This window comes from Sus scrofa, chromosome 4 (assembly GCF_054392235.1).
Source record: "Sus scrofa isolate SSC_HxYL_T2T_F1_AM1 chromosome 4, Sscrofa_HxYL_maternal_Yorkshire_Landrace_v2.0, whole genome shotgun sequence".
Classification (NCBI taxonomy): domain Eukaryota; kingdom Metazoa; phylum Chordata; class Mammalia; order Artiodactyla; family Suidae; genus Sus; species Sus scrofa.
In genome coordinates, this window is record NC_139386.1 from 80,657,091 (window position 1) to 80,670,492 (window position 13,402).

The following is a 13,402-nucleotide window of genomic DNA, read 5'->3' on the forward strand; positions in this document are numbered from 1 at the left end:
GTATCCCGTTCGGCAGTGGGTTGTAGAGATGTGAGACACTAAAAGAATAAAAGCCAGCTCCTCCGAGGAGAGCAGAAAAAGGGTTGTAAGAACAACGGAGAAGGGCAGTCGAAACAGAGGGCAGCTCAGGGAAGTCGCAAAGCCTGAAACAGTGTCACGTGTTCTAAAGCTGCACATGTTTTTATATTGATGGGCATGAAGTACAGGACAATGGAGGAAGGCGAATATTTAGAAATTCAGCTAGAGAAGGAAGGAGGGGCAAGATCATACCCGTAACAACCACAGCAACAAAACGTGTAGGAGCCCACGCGAAGCACCAGGCGTTTGAGCTTAGTGCGCATGTGCTACCACATCCCCTTCCCATCCTCAGGGCGGGGCTGGAAGGGACCCATCAGCCCCGCGCTGGGGAAGTTGAAGGACGGGTGTGAGCAGTGAGCATTTCTACAGTTCAAAGCCCAAGATCTAGGGGAGCTTGAGAAGCCGACAAGCACAGTGACCCAAGTAATGGAAGTACCTGTCCGGCTGCAGAACTTCGTGCAGGCAACACTGCCCTCCTTCCCGGCCACCTTGACGAATTAGCGCATTCCGCAGTCGGGGGTAGGAAAAGAAAAAAATCACTTTTTGCACCCATTCCAAACCAAACCGATCACCCAACAACAAAACCGAAAAAACCCCCAGGGTCCGCCCATTTAGTTCTAGTTCCCCAAGTAAATGGCACCTTGAACATTTCCCATGATTGCCCATACCTGGCAGAGCTGTTCTATGCTAGCTTTTCCATGGGGTCTCTGAAAATGTGTCCCAGACTTTGTGGATAGCTAAGCACTGAGAAAATGACTGTCTTTATGAACAAACTGAACACCTGACAAATTCGGCAACAGTGTGTGTGTGTGTGTATTACCTGTGTTATTTTAAGTTTGGTAATAGCCCCTCAGAAGTCTGCACAAGTGTGTTTCTTTCCTCGTCTAAATCTTCTGACACTGGGTCTCTTTTTTTAGTTGTAAGAAGAGGAAAGTTTTGTCTTGTTTTGTTTTGTTTGTCTTTTTAGGGCTGCACCCGAGGCATATATGGAGGTTCCCAGGCTAGGGGTCTAAACGGAGCTGCAGCCGCCAGCCTACGCCAGAGCCACAGCAACGAGGGATCCGAGCTGCATCTGCAACCTACACCACAGCCCAAGGCAACGCCGGATCAGAAAGGGAAAGTTTTAAAAAAAATATATGTAAGTGTTTTGTTTGTATAGAGAAACTCAGAACAGATGCAGAAGAAAATATAGACACCATTGCCCATTTGGAGCTGAGGAGCAGTTATTTGGGTGGGGTGAGTAAGGGGTTAAGACTTGTCACACTGGCTTGACTTTTGAAGGATAGAAATATATTATCTACTTAAAATAATTTTTTAAAAAACCCTCTAAGTTTGCATAGTATTATTTCCACTTTGGAGATGAAGACACTGAGGCAGAGAAAAAGTGAGTCACTGCCTCAGACCCTGATCCCATCCGAGAAGGGACATGTGAAGGATGCTAATACCTGGCGTGTGTATATTCTAAAGGTCCCTGTGGGGACAGAGGGAAGGATACAGTGGATGGGCTGCAGTGGACACCAGGAGGCCAGCCAGCGGGTGAGGGCAGTGGTTTGGGGACAGGTGTTCGGATGAGGGGCAGTGGGGATCTGAACCCGGATGGAGAACAGGGACTATAGCTCAGGGGCGGCCGGAGGTTACCTGATTGGCAAAGTGATGGAAGGAAGAGTGAGGGCAATTCCTGGGTTTGTGGCTGAAGAGAGAAGGGGTTGCAGTGTCCCCAGCAGGGAAGGGAGACGACAACAACGTTCAGAGTTCAGCCCTACTGGGCAACTGTGCCGCCCGTCAGGGCCGGAATTTGAGAATGATGAGAGCCAAACGCTGACTTCCTAAAGTGACCTTGGCAACGAGGTGAAAGGGCGCCCCACGCCTGTGCCGTCGGACCTGTGGTGTCCCATTCTGTAGGTGGAATCGTGGAGACCCTATGCTCTGCGGAGGCTTTCAGAAGACCTACAGCCTGGTGTCTGATGAGATCCAGGCTTGGGCTCGTCTGGCCCCTCTTTTCTCCCCGCACTGCCTTCCATCAGATGCTGGAACAGATGCTGTAAGGAGACATTTTCTAGCAAATGCCTCACAGATAAAATTCAGCATGAGCACCTCGAAAATAGTCTTTAATGTTCAGATGTGCATTTTCATTTCCCATCGTAATGACCAGAAACCATCTTCACTATGTTCTGAGCTCTTTTTTCATTGTATATTATATATGTGTGTGTGTGTGTATTTTCATCCATTTTCTGCCCTTCACTGTAGAAATATAATCTGTGATATAAATAGATAAGCTATTTTAAGTTAATATTAATTTCTAGAAAGTACGTGATAACCTGGTGCCAAAAATACCATAGAAGAATTGACAGAAAATTATTAGATGACACTGCGAGGAAGCAGAAGTCACCACTAAAGAAGGAAACATTGAGACACTTTGACCTTCTGAGGTCTGACAGGAGAGCTGTTTGCCATTGCCGCGCACTTGTCAATAACCAAAGAGTCAAAGGAAGATTTCAGTCCAGAAACGCTAAGTGTGGGGGCTTGGTTTTCTGTCACCTGGCTGTGATGTTTCCACGGAGCCCACTGTGTCTGTGCTTTCCAGAATAAAGGGAGTGCCGCCCGCAGATGCTCTGGAAGGTGATGGACACATGTCTCAGGAGCGTCTGCGCTCATCTCCTATCGCTGCTGTATGGTAACAAATGACCATACACGTAGGGGCTTAAAGCAATACTGCTTATTTTCCCACAGTTCTGTAGGTCAGTAGTCTGGAAAGGATCTCCCTGGGTTCAAGTCAAGGTGGCAGTAGGGACATGGTCCTTCCAGAGGCTTTGGGGAAGAACAGGCTCCCTGTCCTTGCCAGCTTCCAGAGGCTGCCCACCTTCCCTGACTCATAACCCCGTCTTTCCATCTCCAAAGCCATCGCTGCACCTCTCTGAGCTTCCTCCATAGTGGCATCTTCCTCCAACTCTTTCTCTGCCCGCCTCTTCCACTTTTCAGGGCCATCATGATTCCCGTGGGCTCATCTGAATAAACGACCCAGGATTCTCTCTCATGTCAGTGGATGAGCAACTTTAATTTCACGCGTGAGCCCCCTTAGGTCTGCAGCCAAACGCATCCTCAGGGCCTAGAATGTGGACCTCCTTGGAGGCCACTGCAGGACCTTATGTACGTGGCAAGCTCATCACGCGTAATCCAAGTGTGTCACGTTTGGAATATGCTGGAAACTTGTGGTTGAATATAGGATGTGAAGACAGACCCTGACTGTGGAAGTGCATTTAGAGAAGGCCACCAGTTGCCTGTTTTGTTAGAGTCGAAGACAATGAGTCACTGTCATAACTCAAGATTCATACAATATTATAAAATGGCAGATTCATGGAAGTTAAACTAGATTGAAGAAGATGTTAGCTCACTCTGATTATTTTTCCCCAGAATCAGTATTGGTTAGGAGGAGAGTCAGAACTCCCTTACATCCAAAGACTCCTTTTCATCTGGAATTTCTTGGGTATGTAAATATTCCTATTTAAGGTCCAAAATGTAACTTCTGCATGGTAGCTATTTCCACCACGGCTCTACAATTTTTAGTTTGTGTTTAATTTAAGAGACAGTATAATATCACTTTATTTAAAATCAATAAAATTTAAATGGATGAAACATGGAGAAAAAAGTTAAAAAAATTTTTTTTTGGCCTTTTATCTTTTTAGGGCCACACCTGTGGTATATGGAGGTTGTTCCCAGGCTAGGGATCAAATTGGAGCTACAGCTGCCAGTTTATGCCACAGCCACAGCAATGCGGGATCCTTAACCCACTGAGCGAGGCCAGGGATCGAACCCACATCCTCATGGATATTAGTCCTGTTCGTTAACTGCTGAGCCACAATGGGAACTCCAGAAAAAGTTATTTTTGCCCACAGGTATTTCTGACAAAGTACAGAGATCGTCCCCATCCTGACCCATCAAAACCATTCAGTCATGATGGTTTTGTGGAAGGACCAAGCCTCCTGGACTCGTCCTCCTGGTATCCTGTTGGAACAGGGACATACAACACACAGAGCCTTGAGAAAGTAACGAGTCAGTACCTTCTGTGACCATGAATTGATGGCGTTCTTATTGGTGTTGGCATTTACTATTCAAATTCAATCTTCTCAAAGGGAGAAGACCACTGAGGGGCATCACGGCCATCTCACTGCCCTCACGGCTTCCTCCCTGAAGGTTCAGTTGAAACAGGCTGGTTAGAAACCACTGCCGGCTACCATGGCTCTACAGTCTACCCCAGCACCCAGGCCATAAGTAAGGTGAGTTTTGCATTTTTTTTTTTTATTTTAATGACTGCATCTGAGGCATATGGAAGTTTGCAGGCTGGGGTCAAATTGGAGCTGCAGCTGCCGACCTACACCACAGCCACAGCCATACCAGATTAGAGCCGCATCTGTGACCTACACCACAGCTCACGGCAATGCTGGATTCTTAACCCACTGACGGAGGCCAGGGATTGAACCTGCATCCTCGCAGAGATTATGTTGGGTTCTTAAGCCACTGAACCACAATGGGAACTCCTGCATTTTAAACTATGCATAAGACATTAGCAAACAGCACCACGTATAGGAACTTTGAATCATGTCACTATTTCAAAGAGCACATGTTAATAATCTGACTGCTTACACTTCAGAATTTAGTATGCAACTTATGTCTTGAAAAAATAAAAAATGAGAATTGAAATCATTTTAAAGGCACAAGATTTAAAAAAAAAACAATTTGTTTCTGAAATGCTTATTAAGAAACAATCTATCAAATATACAGTAGATTTTCCATAGGGCTGCGGTTTGCCCAAGAGGCGCTGGCTAATCCGCTCCCTGGAAACAGACTGGAAGATGCAGAGTGTGTATTCAGCATCTACACTTCAGAATTAATCACTACATCCTTGTTTGCAAAATAAAGGCCCAAAGCCCTGGAATTTCTTGCTTGCTCTTATGAAGGAAGAATTTGATCAGCAAGGAAATACTGATGAGGTGATTTGAAAAGTCTTTCTAAATATTAGGACGATCTGAGAGAATTTCTACCAGGGTTTTGACAGGAGGAGATACACTGGCTAAGCTTATGAATTAAAAGCAACAAAGTAAAGAAGAACTAAAATGAATACATGAGATGACACGGGGCATATGGTCCACGGGGCATCTGTTTTTCCCACGGTAAAGGTCATTCTTTCTAATGACCTCAGAGCAATATTTACAGAGTGATTTTCTTTCCTCTGTAAAATAAAGGAAAGGAGGAAAGGGTAGCAGAAAAACGGATATGTTTAGAAATTGTTATAAAGTAATACATAACCTCTCAGCAGGTTGTGTAAATTCATTTTCTAATTAGTTAATGTTTTTGGCTGTACCCACCACATGCAGAGTTCCCAGGCTAGGGATCGAACTTGCATGACAGCACTGACTGGCACCACTGCAGTGACCTCGCCAGATCCTTAACGGCTAGGCCACCAAGGAACTCCTGGGGTAGTTTCGAATGAAACAACACAGGATGAAGGATTCGGTATTTGCCACTTTCCTCCCACTTCCCATCTTTCCTCTATGTCCTCGAGGAAAATACTACCCCAGATAAAGGAAAAAAGCCGTGCAGATGAAAACAGCGTTTCTATTCAAGGGCAACACGGTGTCATCCTGGACCCTTATCTTCCTCTCCCGACCCACAGCCCGTCCATGAGGAAATCTGTGGACTCGCCTTCAAACTCCATCCAGAAGCAGGTCGCTTCCCATCACTTTTGCCCCTTCCATCCCAGCACAGCTTCCTTCCTCCCCTCTGGAAATTGTGACCTATGCTTTAAATGTCCACCCTTGCCTTCTTGCCACCTATTGTCAACTCTTAGCCTAAATGTTCCTTTTAAAATGTAAATCTGGGAGTTCCCATCATGGCTCAGGGGAAACAAACCCGACTAGTATCCATAAGGATGTGGGTTTGATCCCTGGTCTCCATCAGTGTGTTAAGGATCCGGCGTTGCTGTGGCTGTGGTGCAGGCTGGCGGCTGCAGCTCCTATTTGACCCCTAGCCTAGAGCTTCCCTATGCTGCAGGTGCAGCCCTAAAAATACAAATAAAATAAAATAATAAAATATAAATCTGATCATGACTCCCTGCTTAAAACTCTCCAATGGCTCCATGTCTCACTCAAAGCAAAAGATCACCTTTGCTCTGGTCTGCCAGGTGAGGCTGGATTTGAGTCCATCCTTATTTCCACTCATCATCCCCTCGCTGTCTCCAGTTCAGACCTGTTGACCCTCTTGCTGCCCTTGAACGTGCCGTGCAAGGCCGTCTTAGACCCCTCTGCTTGCACACCCCCTGGATGTCACTAAACACCATCCTCTCCAAGATTTAACTCACATCCCACCCCACCAAGAACTCCCTGGGCCATTCTCTGCATCATTTTATCCACGGAGCACTTATCATCATCACCCATGTTATGTGTTTTTCTTACTACAATATTTAATTCTGTTTCCTTCCATTAAAATGCGAGCTCCATAAAGGCAGAGAATTTTGTGTATTTGTTTGTTTGTTTTTGCAGCTGTATCTGTAATGCTGGGAAAATGTTCGGCATATGGTAGGTGCTTAAGACGTATTTTTAGGGAATTCCCTGGTGTTCTAGTGGTTAGGACTCGGCACTTTCACTACTGTGGCTCAGGTTCAATTCCTGGTTTGGGAACTGAGCTCCCATATCAAGCTGCTGCATGTTGTGGCCAAAAAAAAAGACATTTTTTTAAATGAAGGAATGAAACATTTATCTTTAAAGACTCAGGTTAGATGCCTGTCTATATACCAACCAGGCAGTCCCCTCCGTCTTCCCCAGCAGGATGATGGGGCTGGAACTTCTCTTGCAGATTCAGGCTCCTATTATCCCTAAGAATGACCACTGCACCATGCATCCTGGCCAAAGAAAAGAAGTTAGCTTCTGCAGCCAACACTGCAGAGAAAGTGGGATTGATTGGTTATTTATTAACAGTATGACGTTAATTGGGCCTCAGCTGGGGCATCGTTAACACTGTCCTTTCTCCGGTTCCCAATTCATTTGTTTGACGGAGGCCGCCCATTCCACACTTTGCTGCAGGTACATGTTTCCCTGCCTCCCGTTACCTTGTTCAAAGCAACGCCCGAAGTCACTTCTGAACACATCACACTTGACCCTGAGTGGGACAGAGAGACCAAGAACCAAGGTGGAAAAATATCCCGACTCACTTTGTTTATACGTAGAAGTAATTACTTTCTTCCAGACAGAGAAGCCTTGATAGCCTCTTTTCCCACAAATTTCTTTGACACTCAACTGCCATAGTTCATGAGCTTTCAGAAGAAGAGATGAAGAGTTAGGTCTCTTTGACTTTGAAATGCTTCTTTGCTGACATAGACCCAAATTCATTGTCGAGTTTAGATGTAGTGAATGTTTTGTAGATTATTTTCACTTTGGGGCTTCCCTTTAAAAAAAAAAAATACTTCGTGCTATTTGCAAGTTTAGTACTGCCAAAATTTTATATATAAACTACTCAGGCAAAAATATCTTATTTGCTGGTACAGATGATTAATGTTTTGTAACATTGAAAAATGAAAAATATGTGATCGTCATGCATACTAATGGTGCATAATATGTACGAAGGTCAAGGAAAGATCTTAAAATAGCTGGCCTGTTGATTAGCCCTGATTCCTCCTTTGTCTTCCTGTACATGGCTTCATTAATACACCGCGACCGTGTCATTAGTCTCACATGGAGAGGTTCTTACAAATCAGCTCTCTAATTTCAAATAAAGACTACTTAAGCAACGCTGTGTCTTCTTCCAAAAAGGAACTGTTGGGAAAGATAAGCACAGCGCACTAGCATCGTCTCACCTTCCACCAGCCCTGACCGTCCCCCTTCCTCTGTGCTACCAGGCCGCAGTTTCACAGAGTCTGCCTTTGACGAGAAAGGAACACCCTGCCTCCAAGTGAATTCAAAGGACTGAGCCTGAGCACAAGGCCTCAAGGACACTGAAGGGCAGGGCGAGTCAAGGACCATCTCTGGGGACTTGGAAAGCAGAACATCCCCCTTCTGGGTAAGAATAATGGCCCTAATTACCACCCCAAGCACCTGGGGATATATACTGACTTTCGTTAGCAAGATTTGGGCTAAAACACAAAATTTTAAAAAATTTGGCCAGGGAGTTCCCGCTGTGGCACAGTGGGTTAAGAATCAGATTGCAGCAGTTCAAGTCATGGCAGAGGTGCAGGTTCGATCCCCAGCCTGGTGCAGGGGATTAAAGGATTCCACGTTGTTGCAGCTGTGGCTTGAATTCAGTCCCTGGCCCGGGAACTTCCATATGCCTCGGGGGTGGCCATAAAATTAAAAAAAAAAAAAATGTGGTCAGATTCGACTCAGTCTTATCTTCTCACCTTTCCTCTCTGTAACTTTAAACAAAAACATGTTAGAAAATGACCCCCACTCTCCTTTCCTTTTTCTCGGGGTCCAGTCTTCACAGAGGCGGCCCGTGGGGGGTGTTCTGAGGCCTGACTGCTCTGGACCCAGTGCTGGCAGCTGTGAAGCGCACCCAGCCAGAAAGCATCAGCTTCTGTCCCGAAGGATGTACTCTTTTAGAGATAAAATCGAATCTTTGTTTGTTAGGGGCTGGATCTTTGAACAAATGGGAATTCTTTGCATCCAGGGGCCCTTTCCCCCACCTGCCCATCAGGAGGACAGAAGAGGTGGGGGGGGAGAAACAGAGGGGTGGGTCCCAAAGCCCCCAGTGCAGGAGGGGTGCTGAGGGGGCCTGCGCTGAGCTCCTGTGGGGTGGGTTTGGGGCTGTGTCCTGGATGGAAGAGAGGAAAGACATCTCAGTGGGTCACAGAAAAGGGTGAAGGTGCCCCGAAGCCATGCATGTTTTGAGGGGTGTGTGAACCCCCAGTCACAGACGGGGCCTGCAGGCCTGGGGAGCTGGGTCCCTCTGTGTCCGCTGGCTTCCTTGCTCTGTTTTGAAGAGCATGTAGAGAGTATTTATGAGCATTATAATAATGCCAAATTATTATACATTTTTGACCACACCCACAGCAGACAGAAGCTCCCAGGCCAGAAACTGAACTCACACCACAGCAGTGATTCCAGCCACAGCAGTGACAACGCAGGATCCTCAGCCTGCTCTGTGCCCCCAGAGGACTCCTAAATTATTATAATATTTAACATAGTTGCCTGAGCTGTGAAATCAGATGTCATGGAATCCACAGGGATGTATAAATAAGAATACTTGGAAGTCTATGTGGAAGGGAAATTCCTTTTGGAAGCACGGTAGGTCCCATTCCCCTTTTTACTATTTGCTCCTGTGTTTTCTCTCTCAAGCTTCAGTGCAGCCCCAACTTAACCACAGTCTTTTTTTTTTTTTTTTGGATGGAAGTTCCCAAGCTAGGGGTCAAATTGGAGCTGTAGCCACAGGCCTTCACCACAGCTCACAGCAATGCTGGGTCCTTAACCTCTACTGAGCAAGGCCAGGGATCGAACCTGCATTCTTACGAACCCGCTGAGCCACAACGGAAACACCAACCACAGTCTGTTTTAATGGAGGAATCTGAAAGTCACTCACACTTTAACACAAAGGGCTATAATACTAAAGTTGTCTCTTCTCAGGTTTATCTGCATGTTAACAGAGCTTGGAGCCTTAAGTTTAAAAACAAAAACAAAAACAAAAACAAAACGAAGCTTTAGATGTTCCAGCAAGTACACATATGTATTAAGGCACAATAAATTCAAAATAGAAAAGAGATACATTTTAGCTTTTAAAGTATTTCCCTAAATATGCTTTGGCTTTCGTGCCACTTTACTTACCTAGATTTCTGGCTTGCAAAGTAAAATTCACTATATATATGGCCATACAATTGCATCTTGAGCAGGCACTGAAGATATTTACTAAAGAGCTTATAAAACTGGGGAAATACTTTCTTGTTATGATAAATGAAAAATATATCAGTCCCCAAAGCTCTATGCACAGTGGGATCAAAATCATGTAATAAATGCAAAAGAGAGAGAGAAGTTGGTTCTACATGGTACATCTAAGGATGATTTTTTTCATTTAAATTTTATTTTATTTTAAGTTTGCTTGTCATAGTGTATAGAATTTAAAACAGAAGAGATACATTTCAGTTTTTAAAATAGTTCCTAGATTTGATTTGACTTTCATGCCATTTTATAGGCCCTTTAACAATTTCCTTTCCACTCATGCATCCATCAGCTGAGCATTTTCAGCTGCCTCTTGCATAAGCACTGCCGAAGTGGTCACCTGCAGGGTCATTTCTGGGACTGAGGTCAACTGAGAAATATTCACAGAGAACCTCAGGTCAGTTAGGTCCAGGCTTATGTAGACCCTCCGCTATGCAAAGGCTTCTTCCTCCCCTATCCCCTTTGCACTAAAATGTGTTCAAATGATGTTCTTGGCTCCTTCAAGAAAGAAAGGAAAAGGAGTGGCTCTTAGATTTGAAGCAGTCCAAGCAGGTGTTTTTGCCCAGCTTTACGCATTATGTTCTCTCTCCCTAATTCTTGTAGCCCAGTGGTCCCTGCAGCACCTGGTTACTCCCTGGATTTAGTTTGCTATTATCCAATGGGTGTGATTAGGACAAGGTGCCCAGAAGACATTTCTGAGTGGCTCAGTCCAACTTTGTACTCTCATACATGAGCTCTGCCCGAGGGAACCCAACACAACTTCTTTGTTAGACTCATGCATAGGGTGGCCGTTCTAGGTGATGGCTACTGGCCTTCTAGCTAAGAGGCCTTTGCATCACTCCAGGAGTGGTGTCAAGCTCAAAAGCATCTTAGTGGCTAAGAGGAAAGAGGACAAAAAGAAAGGATAACAACCATGAGTTGGTAAACCCACATTCTACCCCAGAGCTGCGTGAAATATCTGAATCTCAGATGCATAAAGGCAAGAAATGTTTACGAATTTCCCAATTACATTTCTCTTTTGCCTGGATTGTACTGATGTTCTGTATTATTCCAATTTCACAATCTCCGTATCAGTTCCACTTGTTAGCTTTCTACTGTGTCTATATTTCCCATCCATAAATATCTCTCTAAAAAATGGAGGGCGTAGATCCACGTTCGGTCAATAGATGAAAAAAAATCAGTCAAGTTCATGACTTGCCCAAAGCCACTCAAGGTAGATGATGGTTCTAGAATCCTATAGGATGTCTGACCCATGGAAATTTGCGAATACATTCTGGAAGCAGACACTAATATCTAAAGTTGGTTGGGACGGGTGACCAATGGTGGAACGTCAACCTAAGTGGTGAGAAGAGCATCAGTTCTGACCAGAAAGAGAAGCAGGTGCAGGGTACAGGTAGCAGGAAAGATAAGTCAGGATCCTGCTAAGTCAGATTACACCTGGATATTATCCACAAAGAGGAGCCCATGCAGCATCACATGGAATGAGACTGTCCAAGAGTAAAATCAAGGTGACCTTGGTGGGTGAGGCTACTTAATCCCACTTGTCTTTATTTTCCTGCAATTTCCCTGGCAGAATCCAGAGCTATGTAGCATGTACCTAAAGGCTTGCTAGGATAGACCACTGGGGAGAAGGCCAAGTGTGGGAAAGAACTTAGGAAACAGATCTTGGACCATATTCTGACATGCTGAGAGTTCAGGTAGGGTAAAACAAAAACCTTCCCAAAACCCCAAAACTAAGACATTTCAGACAGCAGTGCACAATCCAATAGGTCAGTTGACTAAATGGCAAAGAGATGGTTTAATTTTTCTGTTCCCCACACAGCAGGATTTTGAGTTACGAGGACAGAACAATGAATTCTCTTCAGGAACAGCATGCACCTTCAAACACTATGAATAATGATTCTATGTACTGGCTGAGCACCAATTTAGAAGCTGACATGATGTCCCCCTGTGAAAACCTGCTTTATATTTTATGGGCTGATACCACACTTGGAAATCTGGATATCCAGTCCATTTCCATTGCTAGTGATCTCCTTAGGGACGGCTTTACCCTGAAGTTTATGGAGATGCTTGGTTGGAGTAGCCCCCTGTGCCACAACGGGGGCTTCCCACAGATGGACCACATCCCAGCCTAGGGGGATGGGATGAGATTTTTAACTCCCCGAGCACGCATGCTGCACATCCCTTTTCCTGTCTCTTCATTCCTTTAAGAATTTTACTAACGTTCAAACCTATGTCATTTTAAAAAATTAAATAGTATTCAGAATTTACGTTGGCCAAAAACGCAACCCAGGCTCCATTCCTCTTTAGCTTGGATCCCCCATCCCATGCCCCAGAGACCAGTATTTTCAAACTTTTTAGGTGTTTCTTCAAGCATTTATCCCCAATCTCTTTGTTTCTATATGTTTCCTTACACATTTTAGACATGATTACAGAACTAATTAAGGAAAAGGGTTTTTTCAGGGGGGCGCAGCCACACATATGGAGGTTCCCAGGCTAGGGGTCAAATCAGAGCTGCACCTGCTGGCCTACACCACAGCCACAGCAATGCCAGATTCAAGCTGAGTCTGTGACCTACACCACAGCTCACAGCAATGTCAGATCCTTAACCCACTGACTGAGGCCAGGGATTGAACCCATGTCCTCATGGGCTCAATGGATACTAGTCAGGTTCATTATCCCAAGCCACAATAGGAACTCTGTAATTAAGGAAAAGTTTTAACTCCTATGTCCCATCTCACTTCTGCCTCCCTTTTCCATTTCACATTGTGACGAGGTCAGTGTCGTCTGCTGTTCGAAGAACTTGGTTACAAGTCCTCACTCACAAATAGTTATACATTTATTTAAATTTAAAATTGTCTCCTTTTTTCATTTGTTTTCCTAAATACCTACCACTAATTTCTTCCCAAAAATTCCAATAGATTTGCCAAGAGTCATAGTTTCGTGAATGTACAGAAACAGTCACAGGCAGTCCACCCCTGTGTGCCCTGGGGGGTTCCTCTTCCACGTCTCAGCTCCAGTCAAACCTGGCTGGTCCTGGAGGTCACTCTCCTATGTCCAAAGCCCACCCTCCGTGGCTCATGAATTATGCATTCTGGGGTAATTCTTCTTTTCCCTGATCCACGTCTTCCAGCAGCTTTGTAAGGTGGGCTGTTTGAGAGGTCATTTTGTGTGCGTGTGTATATGAGTCCTCGCATGTCTGCTGTTTTTATGATGATAAAGAAAGTGTCTTTATTCTGTTCTTACACTTGATGGACAGATGGCTGAAGTATAACTTCATATGGAAAGTCATATTTCCCTATTTCCACTGTTTCCCATTATCTAGTGTTGATATAAGGGTGGTCTCATTTTTAAGCTTTACGGTTTCTCCCTGATATTTCGCAATGGTTAGCACAGGCATCTGTGTG

General features: G+C 44.9%; 1 protein-coding gene across 1 annotated transcript in view; it reads right to left on the bottom strand.

Annotated features, from left to right (window-relative positions):
- Positions 1-13,402, bottom strand: part of XKR4 (XK related 4) — a 320,663-nt gene that overhangs the window by 254,826 nt on the left and 52,435 nt on the right. The window lies entirely within an intron of this gene.